Below are 13,618 nucleotides of genomic sequence, written 5' to 3'. Positions count from 1 at the left end.
GAGCTAGCTGGAAAACAACATTTCTGTGTCATGAAACACTGTGTGTGACACCTCGCTGTTGTTTTCAGCTTCAGCTCAGGACAGTTGAAAGTCTGAACATGGGTCACTCATCATCTACCCATCATCTAGGAAATTACTTGGTATTATTTAGAAAGTAGTCTCATTTCCACATCTTTAGTGGCATGGTCTTAAGAAATGCTTAAGATCTGGGTAAAATTTTGTGATTTTTTTTTTTAAATTTTATTTATTTATTTATTTCAATAAGAGGTTATTTTAGGGCAAAATCTCTTTCTGGAAGATTTATGACTGGCTTTAGTTCTAATCACCAAAAACAAGAGTCTTTCTGAAGTCCAGTCTCAGATGGATGCATAGAGTCTGCTGAGCCTCCATCACTGAAGGGTTGAGCTCCAGGTTATTTTTTTTTTAGCTTTTTCATTCAAACCAGAAAATTTAAAATTAAAGTAGGTGGTCTTTCAAGATTCAGTATAACTTCTTATGTTGACATCTATGTCTACTAACATTGTTCCAGATTTTTCAAACTGAAGACTGTTATGTAATATTTGCAATTGCAAGCAATGAAATCTATTTTAACAGTAATAAATGCATTCCCATCCCAAGAGAATCTTTCTAGTGTAGATCTATGGCTTAGAGTGAAAGCTCTGTAGAGTTTAGTTATTTTTTTCCTGTTTAAAAAAGAAAAAAAAAAGTTATATTTTTTCTTTTCCTTTAAAAATTTCCAAAATATTTTTTCAAATATTTTGTAGGGCTCTTTCAACTGTATATTTGGTATATGAGACAAACGTGAAAATGCTTATTTGAACTCAGCCTAACCTCTTCTCTCCCAATACTCTGGTGGCCTCATTCATAGTCCTTGCAAAATTACTCAAAAAATAAAAATAAAAATAAAATAAAAAACCATAGATGGTAGTTCAAGGAGTTCAAGGCAATAAACAGTCAAAAGTTCAGATTCAAATACTCTAGCTGAGCTTTCTCATGAAACCCATAAAATGCCTATTCACTGTGTTTGCAGTTTCTGTCAAATGCATTTAGTTTTTTTGTTGGTTATGGTTTTTATTTATTTATTTATTTTTGTTTATTTGTTTTATTTTGTTTTGTTTTAATCTAAAAGCAAAGAGTAAACTCAGTCATATCCAGAACAAAAAATAAGTAGCCTATTCACTGAGGTTTCTCTTATATATTTATTTTTGGACTACTGAAAGTTGCTTTTATTAAAATGGAGAACAGTATTTGAAATGTCATTATAGCTGTCCGGAAATATTTGACTCTGTTTCTCTTTTAGCTAGTTTCCTGAAAATTTAGGTCTCAAAACATCATCAGGAGAAAAAATAAAGCATAATATTAGGTGAAAATTTGTCAGTGCAGAAGACAAAAATGTCCTAAATTGGTTCAGTCCCAGGCTTTGGACAGAACAAAAGACAATGTCAGGCTTTCCATGCATTTGGCCCAGAGTCATAATTTGAATGTATTAAATTAAATTAAATTAAATTAAATTAAAAAGCCAGACGAAACAGGGGAACCTTTGTTATTTTGTAGAAAGAACTCATGTTAACATAATCAGAAGCCAGTGGTTGAGCCGGGACTACAATATGTATGTCTTCCACTTCTAAAACCCCAGAATGAACCAATCGGTAGCAACTCAATAGTCAGCTTACTGTTTGACCTTGACTGATACTTTTTTTTATAACAATTAAGCCCAGACCAATACCCTTAGACATATACAGCACCATCCTTAACTAAGACATTATATGAACTGAATGAAATCTATTTTATCAGAAGATTTAGTATAAACTATAACTCTTCACTGATGATAATTCAATTCAGGATTAGCAGCTTCACATACTGAATATAATTCTATATTTCTCAGCCTGCTTATATCTGCATTTGTTTTCCCTTCTCACGATTGTATCTTAGTACAGCTTTTTTCTTGTTCCTCAGCATTTCTGAAGAATTCAAATTATCTTCAGAACTAAAATATGAAGACCTTGTTAATGCTTTATCAACAGACTGATATAGAAGAATCTAATGTTTCCTCCCTGCTAAACTGGATACTGCTTTAAATGAATTCTTTGCCAGAGCAAGTTTCCATCATAGTCTTGTTACACAATTTTACATTATAGAAAACTCAACATTGCATTTAACGTCCTGATTTGTAAATGTTTTTCCTACTTAATTTCTCTCTTTAACAAGGTGATATCTCATTCAAATGGATAGTTTTCATTAAGTTCCTTAAATTATTGGTATTTATCATTCCTACAAATGCATCCCTAGAATTCTCTTTCAGCCAGAAACCCCATTACAGTGGGATTAGTGCAAATACTTAGTCTCTGTCCTTCAAGTTCTCATTCAGACATTCAGGAACAGAAAAAGTTTTCTAAACCTCATCATGAAGTCGACTAAGTCAGAAATCCTTAAATGTGTAAGACTGCTTAAATATCACTGAAATCAATGGTAGTCAAATCTCTTAATACATTTGACAATCAAGATTGAGAAATTAAGTGATTTTTTGCAGGTTATACACTGCAGGTAGGTATCTGTTGCCAGAACTAGGAATGAATTTTGTATATACCAAATTTTAATCCAGTACCTTTACCACAAGATTATCCTCTATCTCAAACTTTCCATAAACAAACAAACAAACAAATAAATAGTGTTAGAATAAATGCTAAAAGCCAATGTATGTATATCTTAATCTGGGAAAGAACTGTAATGACAACACCAAAACAGGTGTACATAGGGTTTTGATGTATAATTTGCATTTTTTTTTCTGTATGTTTTAACTGTGCCAAATAATCCTCGCAGTAGATCTGATTTAGAGAGAGAGTGAATTTTGTGCAATATAGGGTAAAAATTGAATTTGCATCACATATTCCAGATGAATGTTACATGAGTGCATCTGTAGCAAAATGGATTAGCATAAGGTGGAGGGCATAAAAGAAACATATATTTAGGAGAGGTAAGATCACAAATGGTATCTCAAATTATTCATGGTCAACAATGTGTGTTCCCCTGCCTCCATTCCTGCCCTTCCCCACAGCACATAGTCATTAAAGAGAAATGCAGAATGAGACAAAACTTTGCATTTTTTTCTCAATAATTTAAAATATTAACCACTTATTAATACTAAACCTTCCCAGGGAAGTGGTTGAGTCGCCATCCCTGGAGGTCTTTAAAAGACGTTTAGATGTAGTCCTTAGTGATATGGTTTAGTGGAGGTCTTGTTAGTGTTAGGACAGAGGTTGGACTAGATGATCTTGGAGGTCTCTTCCAACCTAGACGATTCTGTGTGATTCTGTGATTCTGTGAAGTAATGCTTAGAAACAGATGTTGTGGAGAGCTGTTTTCTTCCAGGGAGTTGTGAATTTTCACTGCTGAGTTCCTGCAGAAGTGCTGATCCCATTTGGCCCCTTCCAGCTGTAGGAACAGTGGAGTAAGGTTGGGACAGTGGTACTTGGTCTTACACAGTGGGTCTTTCTTGGTGAACTCAATCCACAGGCAGGTGTGTTATTAATCTTGATTACTGAATAACTGATACCATGAACAGCTATTTTTTAAAAACTGTGAATAATCTCATAAGGTTGTTACCCTGATGGCCTTCAATAAAGCAAAAAAAAAAAGGTTCTGAGTAATTGCTGAAAGATTGTATCTTTCTTGCTCGCTCTCTCTTTTTTTTTTTTCTTTTTATAATTTCCTTTCATTTTATTTCAATTCATGTGCTTGGTGGGGGGGTGGTATAGTGGTATATACTTTATTTTTATTTTTATCTTAAATATATTCCTTCAGTCACATCACAGGCTACCTTCTATTGTTTTATAGGCATCTGTCATTCACAGATCACTGTTTGAAATAAAGTGCAGGAGAAAATGCATATGATTAACACAGCAGCTAGGTTAGCTGCTCTAGCTCCAAAACAGCCATTCCAAGGTCAAACAGGATTCCTACTGCTGCTTTGTGGGAATCTTACATACAGGCCACAGTTTGCTTCAAATGATTGTTGTCCATATGTCTGATAATTCGTTTGCCTATGCAGTTCTTTTCCTGTAATATGCTTAGCTCAGAAGAAGGGAGCAGAAAGAACAGTATTCTCAAGTCTAGCAAAAAAAAAAAATAAAAAGGAGGAAATCTGCTACTTTTCTGTGCAAAGTATTGAGAATTTCAGTGTATTAAAATTGTAAACTCCTCAGGTCAGACTATCTTGTTATGATGTACAGCACCCAAACCCTCTCTGAGGATTACATAATATAATGTCATATTGTAACACAGTGTCTGGAAAATGCTCAGATACCCGATAACAGCAGATACCCCAGCTGTTAACCTAAGTGATGAGGTCTTGTTGCTGCCAAACTAGCCTCTGGAAAGGTGAGGAAAGCAATCTTGCACCTACTGGAAAGAGGAAGGTTCAACTTTTTCATTCCTGTGACTCCTACTGAGTCCAGAAACATCCAGCCTGTCACTACGTGAAGTACTGTGCAACGGGTCTCAAAGGCTTCACAATGGAAATTGCCAACATGGTTAGAGCCTACCCAGGCAGCAGCTGTACCCACGGAGGCTGGTGTTGGGTGCACGTAGTTTCTCTCTCTTAGAGTGTTTCTGCAAATAGGCATGAATGTAGAGTTTACCCCAATTTCCACTGAGATCAGCTAAGGTGGGAATTCAGTGAGAAATAGGATTTTATATATCACAAAGACTGGAGCCACAGCTGCTCTATACACCAGGTTTGAAGACAGTTTTCCAAATATACTAAAAATACTGTGGAGTAATCTTATTGCTTATCCTCTACATAACCATAAGTGCTACAAATCGTCCTGTGTTCGTAACTGCATTTTGTCCAATTTTATTCCTACAAAGAACTGTGTGCCTGCAGCAATGCAAATCAGCCCTGCTTCTATATTTTAAAACTTGTGCCATTTCAGAGCTTCTCTTCCCTTCTGTTTTCTCGTATCTTTTGAAAGAACATCAGCTCATTCCATGTTGATCAGATTTTCCTCAGTTTAATAAATGAACATTTGATTACATTGAGATGTGGGACAATTTGTCTTTGTTGATATTCTTTTTGGCATACCTAAATATTATTTAGATGAAGTCACTTTCCAACGAAATTACTCTCTGCAGGGGCCTGAAAGTGGCATTTTTTTTTTTTTATTTTTTGTTTTTTTAAAAAGGAAACTGTGCACTGTGTCACGCATGTGAATAGCTGGAAGCAGTTGCTTATGGAATTTTAATGGCTAGATTATAACCTCTATTTCTATAAAGAGGCACAGTTATTACAGTTTGAAGTATGTTGTAATTTTTTAAAAGTAATTGTACATGGATTCTCCTAAACCAATAATACATCTCAAACTGATTTCCTACATTTAATATACACTATGACACAGAGTGAAAATGTGAGTCTTCATCACGAGCCTTCTGAACTAAGGAAAAAAAATTGCACTTAAATTATGTTTATTCAGAAGTCCTCTTTTCCTTTTGTAAATCTTAAGTATAGATTTAAATCTTCCTTCAACGGTATGATTAAGAATCAAAACAAAAAGAAAGGGGTGTGTGTGTGTATGTGTATGTATGAAAAGCCTACCCAGCAAGGAGCTTCAAGATATACAATCTATTCTCGGTTCAGCCCTTCACTAGATGTGGGACCCTGGAAAAAAATTATTTTTCTTTGTGATTGCGTCTGTCTGTGGCATGGCCACATCACTATAATGGTTATCCTTTTCTCTGTGAAATCTCATCACAGCAGGACTCAAGCTTCCAACTTTATTATATCATCTATATCTATGTCTACATCTGTATATCTATAACCTCTATCCATATATCTAAACCTATCTTTTCTATTCCTCTTGTTACTTTTAGTCATCTACACTGGAGGATCTGTAATTTCTGTGACTGCTGGGACAGAGGCTAGAGGAGCTTGAAATGGTGCACTGAATGGTCCTAGGGGCACATCCTCACACAGTTTGTTTGTATGCAGGTGGAACCAGCCTAAGCAAAGCCTCTTGATCTCGGAAATGGGACTAAGCAGTACTGTCATGTGAAGAGCTGATAAACTGACTGGGATCAAATTTTCTTTTCCACCACTAACTCCAGGTCCTACCTTGCCCCAGCAACCACCAGGTAAAATGCCATAAACTTTAAATGAAAAGTAGCTCATCTGACTGATTCACTTCTCCTTTCCCCTGGAGAAACCTGATTTTGAGTGAAGGAGGCTCTTAAGAAGTGCTCTGTCTCATGTTCAAGTATTTATAGAAACCTTGAAAGATCTGCACATCCTTCTCCTCTTTGCTTCTGATAAAGAAACCCACTTCTTTGTAAAGACAATAAAAAGTCCACTATCTATGATTTATTGTGTGTCCAAAGCACTGACTCAGTTCAGAAAATCCTGGTTTTTGTTTGTTTGTTTGGATTTATTTTTGGTTTTGATATCTCTATTGTCTCCAAAAAGACAATGGCAAGTTAACATCATCTAGGTGCAGATGGATGCGAAAGCTGCAGTGCTTCCTAGAGTGGCCTGAAGTAAAGGAAGTAGATATCTACAGAACTCCTTACTCCAAGCTTTAACATCACTGCATGCAGTGGATATGTTTGATCCGGCCTATCAGAGTATATTTAAGGCAAAGTAATCCCCCAGGCTCCTTAAATGAGAAATGTGGGGAACCTCAGCATGCACCACTTCAACCTGACAATGTTATCTACTGGACTGCACTAATTGCTAATGCAGGTATAGGTTTATGTGTTTATGTCTGTACTGAACTCTTGGCTATAGTGTGGAAATATACATTAACTTCATATGAGCAGCTTGTATCACCAACAGTCTTAGGAAGACAGGACTTGAAAAGTTCTCTTGGGCCAATTATAGATTTTTTCTTTCACAGACAAACAATTTATCCATTCTTTTCTTAAATGGATACAACTTTACTTAAATATATGATGACTGTTTAAAAGTCACTGAATGCAATGATACTCAAATACCTTAATACCTTTGAGAGACATCCACCCTATTGTAATTTTGTTTCAGAACCTCAGTACTCAGAAAGAAATTCCCATTATTTTATCCTGAGCTAAGGATATGGTCTGCTACCTGTACCATCCTTTACCAAGCACAGTTTTTATTCCTCGCCAGTGTTGTCCCTTCCCAATGTGCATACAGACTTTGTATCTATTCTCAGCCTTTGGCTGAAAATCTCCTTGGCCTCTCTCTTGCTTTTTTTTTTTTTTTTTTTCCCATATATTTAATTATGCATAAGGTTTCTCTTTACTTATTCCATTTTCAGATAATCTTTTGTCAACTGTATCTACTGCTCTTGACAAGGCTTTACAAAATTCACTTAAATATAATGATTTTCCATCTCTACTGGCACTACATTTTCTGAGCCATCCTTGGATCACATTTGCCTTTTTATGGTTGTATAACACTGATGACTCGTAGTCATCTTGCGATTAACAAGTATGCCAGATTCTTGTCATTTTATCTGCGTGTTAAGCTCCCAGCTACTACCAGAAGTTCTTGTTAGTCCCTAATAGCACAACCTTATATTTTGTACTATTTTTTTTCACTGCAGTTCTGACATTTCAGTCTTCAAGATAATCTTTTCTTTTTTGAATCTTATTGTTGTTATTTTGCATCTTGCTTCTGAATTCTAAAGGATAGTAAGAGAAAATTTGAAATAAATGATCAAGTCTCCAGATGTGAGAAGATATTTAAGGATTAAAGCACATCAGACAAGATGTTGAGGTACCAAAAGCAGATCTTTTCCACTTTTTGTTTCCAAGTTTTGATCTGCAGTTTCCAAATCTTGTACATTTGAGAAAACTGTCAGTAATTAGTATCCTGCTGCATCAGCCCTTTGATGAGAAGCTGCTGCCTCTGTTTTCTCAGGCTGCTTTCCAAAGCTGCCTCTGCCTCCTCTTCTACCATCTTGTGGGACCTACATCCAATCTGAGCTAATAAGCTTGTTGGGGCCTGCCTAAATCAGTCCATCAAATACTGCAGTGGTACTATTAAGGATTTCTAATTCTAGAAGTCTAGTTCAGATCACAGCCTGTTCATCCTGTGTCATTGCACCTCAGAAGTAAAGCATACATCATTGCTGGGGAGCACCTGGCTCAAACAATAACTCTGGTATTCTCTTTATAAATGCAAGTATTGACATCATCTTGGTTTCCCTGGTTGCTATAGCAATCAATGGAGAAAGGGAGAATGGTTCTGGCCAGAGCATTGCATATTAAATATATATATATATACATATATATTAAACTGAGCTACATAAATGCAGTTGGCATGAAGTGGCACAAACAGCTTGACTTTAAAGCCCTTCTTTATAGATGGGAAATTTGCAATGATGAGGATCAACAACTTCTGCCAAAACAACTCTATAGCAGTTGAGTTAAGGATGGAATTGAAAAGGTGACATTTTGTTTACATATACAGGTGACTGATTATACTCTGGCATGGATTTAAGAAAACACCATTGTATCTCCTATTGCCTTCCCAGGGTAATAGATTAGATGGGATGATATACGAGGTAGAGTGAATTGTGCTTCCTGGGTACTCAACTCTCAGTGCAGGCATTCCCTTTACTATAAGCATATGAGTGCAGAAAGGTGTGAAAAATACATATTCAAGTGCTGGGATCAAATCAAGTGTTAATGCCATGAATTTCAGCTCAGTAAAATTAAACAACATGACTGCTGTCTTCTACACCAAGGTAGATAAGCACTGGAATTTCAAGGTCTACAATGTGCCCATAAGCTCCTATTGAGCTTGATAAATGCTATAAGAACTAAAAGCTCTGAAAACTGGCCCTGGTTTGTACTCTGTTCTCCCAAGCTGTCACTGTCCTACCAGATAACTTTGGAGATTCACTTAACTTTATTCTGCCTCAGTTTCCCTCTCTATAAAAGATATATCCTGAAAAAAAAGATATATCCTGAACTGTCTATACAAAATAGCTAAGTAGTAATAATTATGGTTATTTATTTGAAAATAGCTTTGTTCAATTGAAACTTTTTGACCTGTTTCTTTAAATATGTTTGGTGAGAAAATGCAGAACAGCATCCAGTCATAACCCTGAACACTCAAAGTCAAATAACTCTTACCAGAGCAGTAAGGGGATAATACAGAGGACAATGTGGGATACAGAAATATCCAAACTGAGATAAGCTGTTGAACTGAGAGCTGCAGCAAGAGCGCAGCATATTAATTACGATGATTATTTACATTTCACAATTCTATAGCAGCATTCATTTCCAACAAGCTTTCCAAACTATATATAGATACTGTAAAGAGGCTTCACAGTCAGAACCTTTTCTATAGTCTCTCTTCCTAGAGGATGGTATTGAGTTGATACAGGATACTCACCTCAAAAGTTGGGCAAAACACTTTTATGTGAAGATTCCAGTCAATCCCAGCTTACAGGGAAACAGTATTTACTTATTCAAAATGCACATGAAAGGCAGTCCAACAGGATTTTAAAAACAAATGACAATCTCGTTTCCTTAGTGCAGTTTCTGAGTTTCTGGCAACCTTGAGAGACATTTCTGCCTGCACATTAAAGCTGAAGCCTTTTATTGGACAAAGCTTAAAAATGGCGGAATATATTGCACTGATTTTTTTTTTTCCTTTTTTTTTAATAAAATAATAGGCTAGTCTGTAATAGGCTAGAAATTCAGCTGAGAGGAAATCACAGTCTGCAATTATGCAGAGACATTTTTACACCTCCCTCACTATGAAGACACTCTTCAAATAAGATTAAATTGTTTTTAGCAATAAAGGGTGAAAACCTGGTCTATAATGGAAGTCAATGTTAAAATTCTTTCTATATCCAGTGGAATCAGGACTTACTTACAACACTGTTTTGTAGTGGCTTTATCCTTTCTACAGAGCAGCAAAGGGATTTTTTCTTCTTGGATTCACATTTAGGCTAATTCAGTGAGCTGTGATGTATTTCTAGTTACGGTAGTTGAGGGGATGTGCTTTGTTGGAGGTTTGTCTGTGAATATAATACCAGGCTCATTTGTGCAGCTGTGTAAAAGATCATTGCAAATGTTAACCTGAATTTCTAAGGCCCTAATTTATGACATTGCAAGACTTTATAGAATGCTATAGATACACATAATAATAATAATAAACAAAATCCAAAATGCATGCACCTTCACCCTAAGGAACATGCAGGCTAAATGGCAAAACAAACTTGTAACAGGCATCAGATAAAATAAATTCAGTGCTTGCAGCTGAGGTTAGGACCTAGTGCAACTCCAGCTAAAGTAATGCTCTAACCACTAAAATGTTGCTGTTTCCGGGAAAAAAAAAAAAAAAAAAAAAAAAAAAAGCACCAAATACTACAACAAAAAGAAAAAACACACTGAAGTCTTTTCTTCATGGTGGTGTAATTCCAACAAAGAGATGAGAGATTGGCAGAGATCTAGTGGCTTCAATTCATGCCATCACAGCTCCCTGAAATAATGAAAAAAATGGAAAGGTTTCAAAAGATAAAACTCAGTAGCTTCAGGTTTAGGGGGGGGCTGATACCCCCTGGCTTTCCAACCAGCCTCAGAGCAGAGATGTAGGGAGCCCTGTCTTCTTTGGGCCATATCTACCATATCTGCACAGATGGCTGAATGGGAGTGAACCATTGACCAGTAGTTGGACTGTTTTGAATTAAAATATTAGCAGGAAAGAGCAGAACACCGGGCAACTATTTCTCTCCATTTCTCTGACAATGAATGGTTCTGTGTGTATCTATGACAACGCTATAAGGATGATGATTCCAGTGTTCACAGAATGCATTTAAGTACAAGCCTACAAGCCAAGCAAGAGCAACGGAAGCAGCAAAATTAATTGGTTGCAACTAAGCAAAGGAGACTAGAAATATTCACAGACAGAAGTAAAAAATGCAAGTAATATCATTTGCAAGATTTCAGTGAGGAAGATAAAGGAATTGCACCAAGTGTAAACTTAGAGAACCATAAAGAAACCAGGACTCACTTTAAAAAGGACAGCATGAAAATAAAGAGCTGCTGGTATTAAATCGGGTTTGCATTGAGCTAGTTATAAAAATAGGCACAGAGATTTTTATTTCTAAAATTATACTTCCGTTACTTAACTAAGATGTACATTTTTGATAAACTGAAAACCTGCTTTAGATGCAGTAGAAAAAGGAAAGGTAGAAGAAGGGAAAGGAACAATGAAATGATCTACAGATGCCAAGTGCATTAACAGTAACATCAGGAAACTTGTGATGACCTATCAATTATTTCAATAATGTCTGATTTCCTAAGAATTTCCATCTTGTGATTGACATACAAGTGAATACATGTGAGCGAAGTATTTAAACTCCTATTATCATAAGTGAATAGCTACGGTTTGATTTAATTGTCTACACATAAGCAACCAGTGCCATCTGAGTTACTCTGTGGTGCACGGGGCAGACACAAACAAGAACCAGTGGGAGACCCATTCTATATTGAATTAATACCTGAAGACCAGGTGGGGCATTCTAGATGTCTGAAAAGGCGGGAGGAAAATTACTTCTTGGTAGCTGTATCAACTCCCTAACCAAAAAAGCTGAGAAAATCTGGAGTGACTTGCCCTAAAGTTAACTGAAATGTTGCAACTGCTCAGGTGAATACTTCTCCAGACTCTACTGACCATATTAAATTGATTTTTGTTGACAACAGCTTAGACACTCTCATCACATTTAGACACCAAAATGTAGTCTGTTACAGATGGGAGCCGATTCCTTTCCTATGCTTCCACTGGAAACACAAATAGACACGAGCAAAAACATGAATTAGTGGGGAATAAAAAACATCTAAGAATTATTATAGAGCAGACTAGCTGAAAAAAAAAAAAAGAGAGAATTAACTTCAATAAGACAATTCACCTTCTTAAAGGAAATCATGCTCTTAAACATGTTATAAAAGTAGAGCAATACTTAAAAAAAAAAGACTTTAAGACCTTTAATTTTCTTTGAGTTTCTGAGCACCTATATTTTTACCATCTTTATTCTTTTTCTCCATTTCTTTTCCTTTTTCTTTTTTTTTTTCTTTAGCAATCTGTTCATTATCATTAATCATCCCACTTTCAGAAATGAAAAATTTCCTAATTAATTAGCACTTCAGACAGAGGTATTTAAATGTAATTACATTTTTGGAGCTTTGGGGCTTAAAACAAGTCTGATTAAAGTAGTACTGAAGATGACTATGTTGAATTCATACTTGGAAAAAAAAAATTGTTTAGGTTTCTTGCAAGATGAGTATCACCTTGAAAGAACTCGGAGAGCCAAATAATAAAGATTGCATAGAAAAAATCTCCCTTTAAAAGACATTTTATCAAATACATATTAAAATACACATTCAGGTTAAATACATTCATAATTTTGCTAGAAATCTGACAATAAAAATATGTTTTGTATTTCAGTGATTTCTGCCTTTCTTTTTTAAATATCATTTTTGCTGTATAATATTTTTCGTTTGCTCCTTAATTAAGAGGGTGCATTGTGGTTTTGAATTGTCTGCTTAGGCAATTGCCAGAATTGTCTTTCTTTTTTTCCTGTCTAGGAACTTAATTTGTCCTGGTCTAAATGTCTTCAGTCAAGTTCCAGGTTGCTGCATTGAACCCAGAGCTGTGTCATTAAGGGCCTTTTACATTTCATATCTTAGGAAAATTGAATTGTCTCATTGTGTTATTCTCCATATGAATTAATCCATACTTCAAAAGCAAGCAAGGCCCTGCTTCATATAGTAAGCCATATTTACAAATTCATGACATTTTGAAATTGATCATATTTTATCTCGATCCATTTCCATTATTTTAACAAATATGGATAGAGAAGAATATTTTCTATAACTATGCAACTCTGAAGAAATGTTCCAGTGTAGGCTGGAGCATCTCTCCACCCTCCCCCTGCTTGCAAAGCACACAGGAATTCTGTAACTGTTATTTACTGAATATCTAATGGCCATATAATTTGGTTTGCTGCTGGTCCTCAGCATTTCCTACGAAAACAATTTATTTTTATCAAGAAATGACTCTGGAGTTAGAATTTGGTTTTGCTTAACTCATTTGTACTTATAAACTCCTGTTTCACCTGTCAACTTGTTATCACTTTCTTCTAATAGCTATCGTTGTCTTTATGCATGGCCAAATAAATCCACAAAAGCAGTATTTTTCATGAGCATTTTTTCAAGATGCTTCATGTAGGCCATCAAGGACCATTGCAACATTTCATGCCCTGTCTGTGATAAATTATTAGGGTACACGCTGCAGTTACAAAGCTATCATTTGAATCAATGTGTGTGCTAAAGTGCTATTTTCATCCCCTACTAACAGCTCTGTTGCTTACTGGTCACAGCTCCTGTTTCAATTTATTATTTTGGCAGCTCAAAACAGGTGATTTTTTTCCTGAAAGCTGTGGGACACTATACTGAAACAATTCTCTAATATTGATTTAGAAAGAGTACCTATTAGCTTTTGTTTTCTGTCACTGTGTTGTCTCAACACCTGCAAAATTACTTCTAATAACAGTGTATTTGATTCTTTGAAAAACAGGGGTTTGAATATAGGTTGGTCTTTCATTTTGAAATATGCTTTTCTTCTAAAACCATG

This window comes from Cygnus atratus, chromosome 2, assembly GCF_013377495.2.
Source record: "Cygnus atratus isolate AKBS03 ecotype Queensland, Australia chromosome 2, CAtr_DNAZoo_HiC_assembly, whole genome shotgun sequence".
NCBI lineage: Eukaryota > Metazoa > Chordata > Aves > Anseriformes > Anatidae > Cygnus > Cygnus atratus.
The sequence above is the reverse complement of the archived record's forward strand: the minus strand, read 5'-3'. Positions refer to the sequence as shown.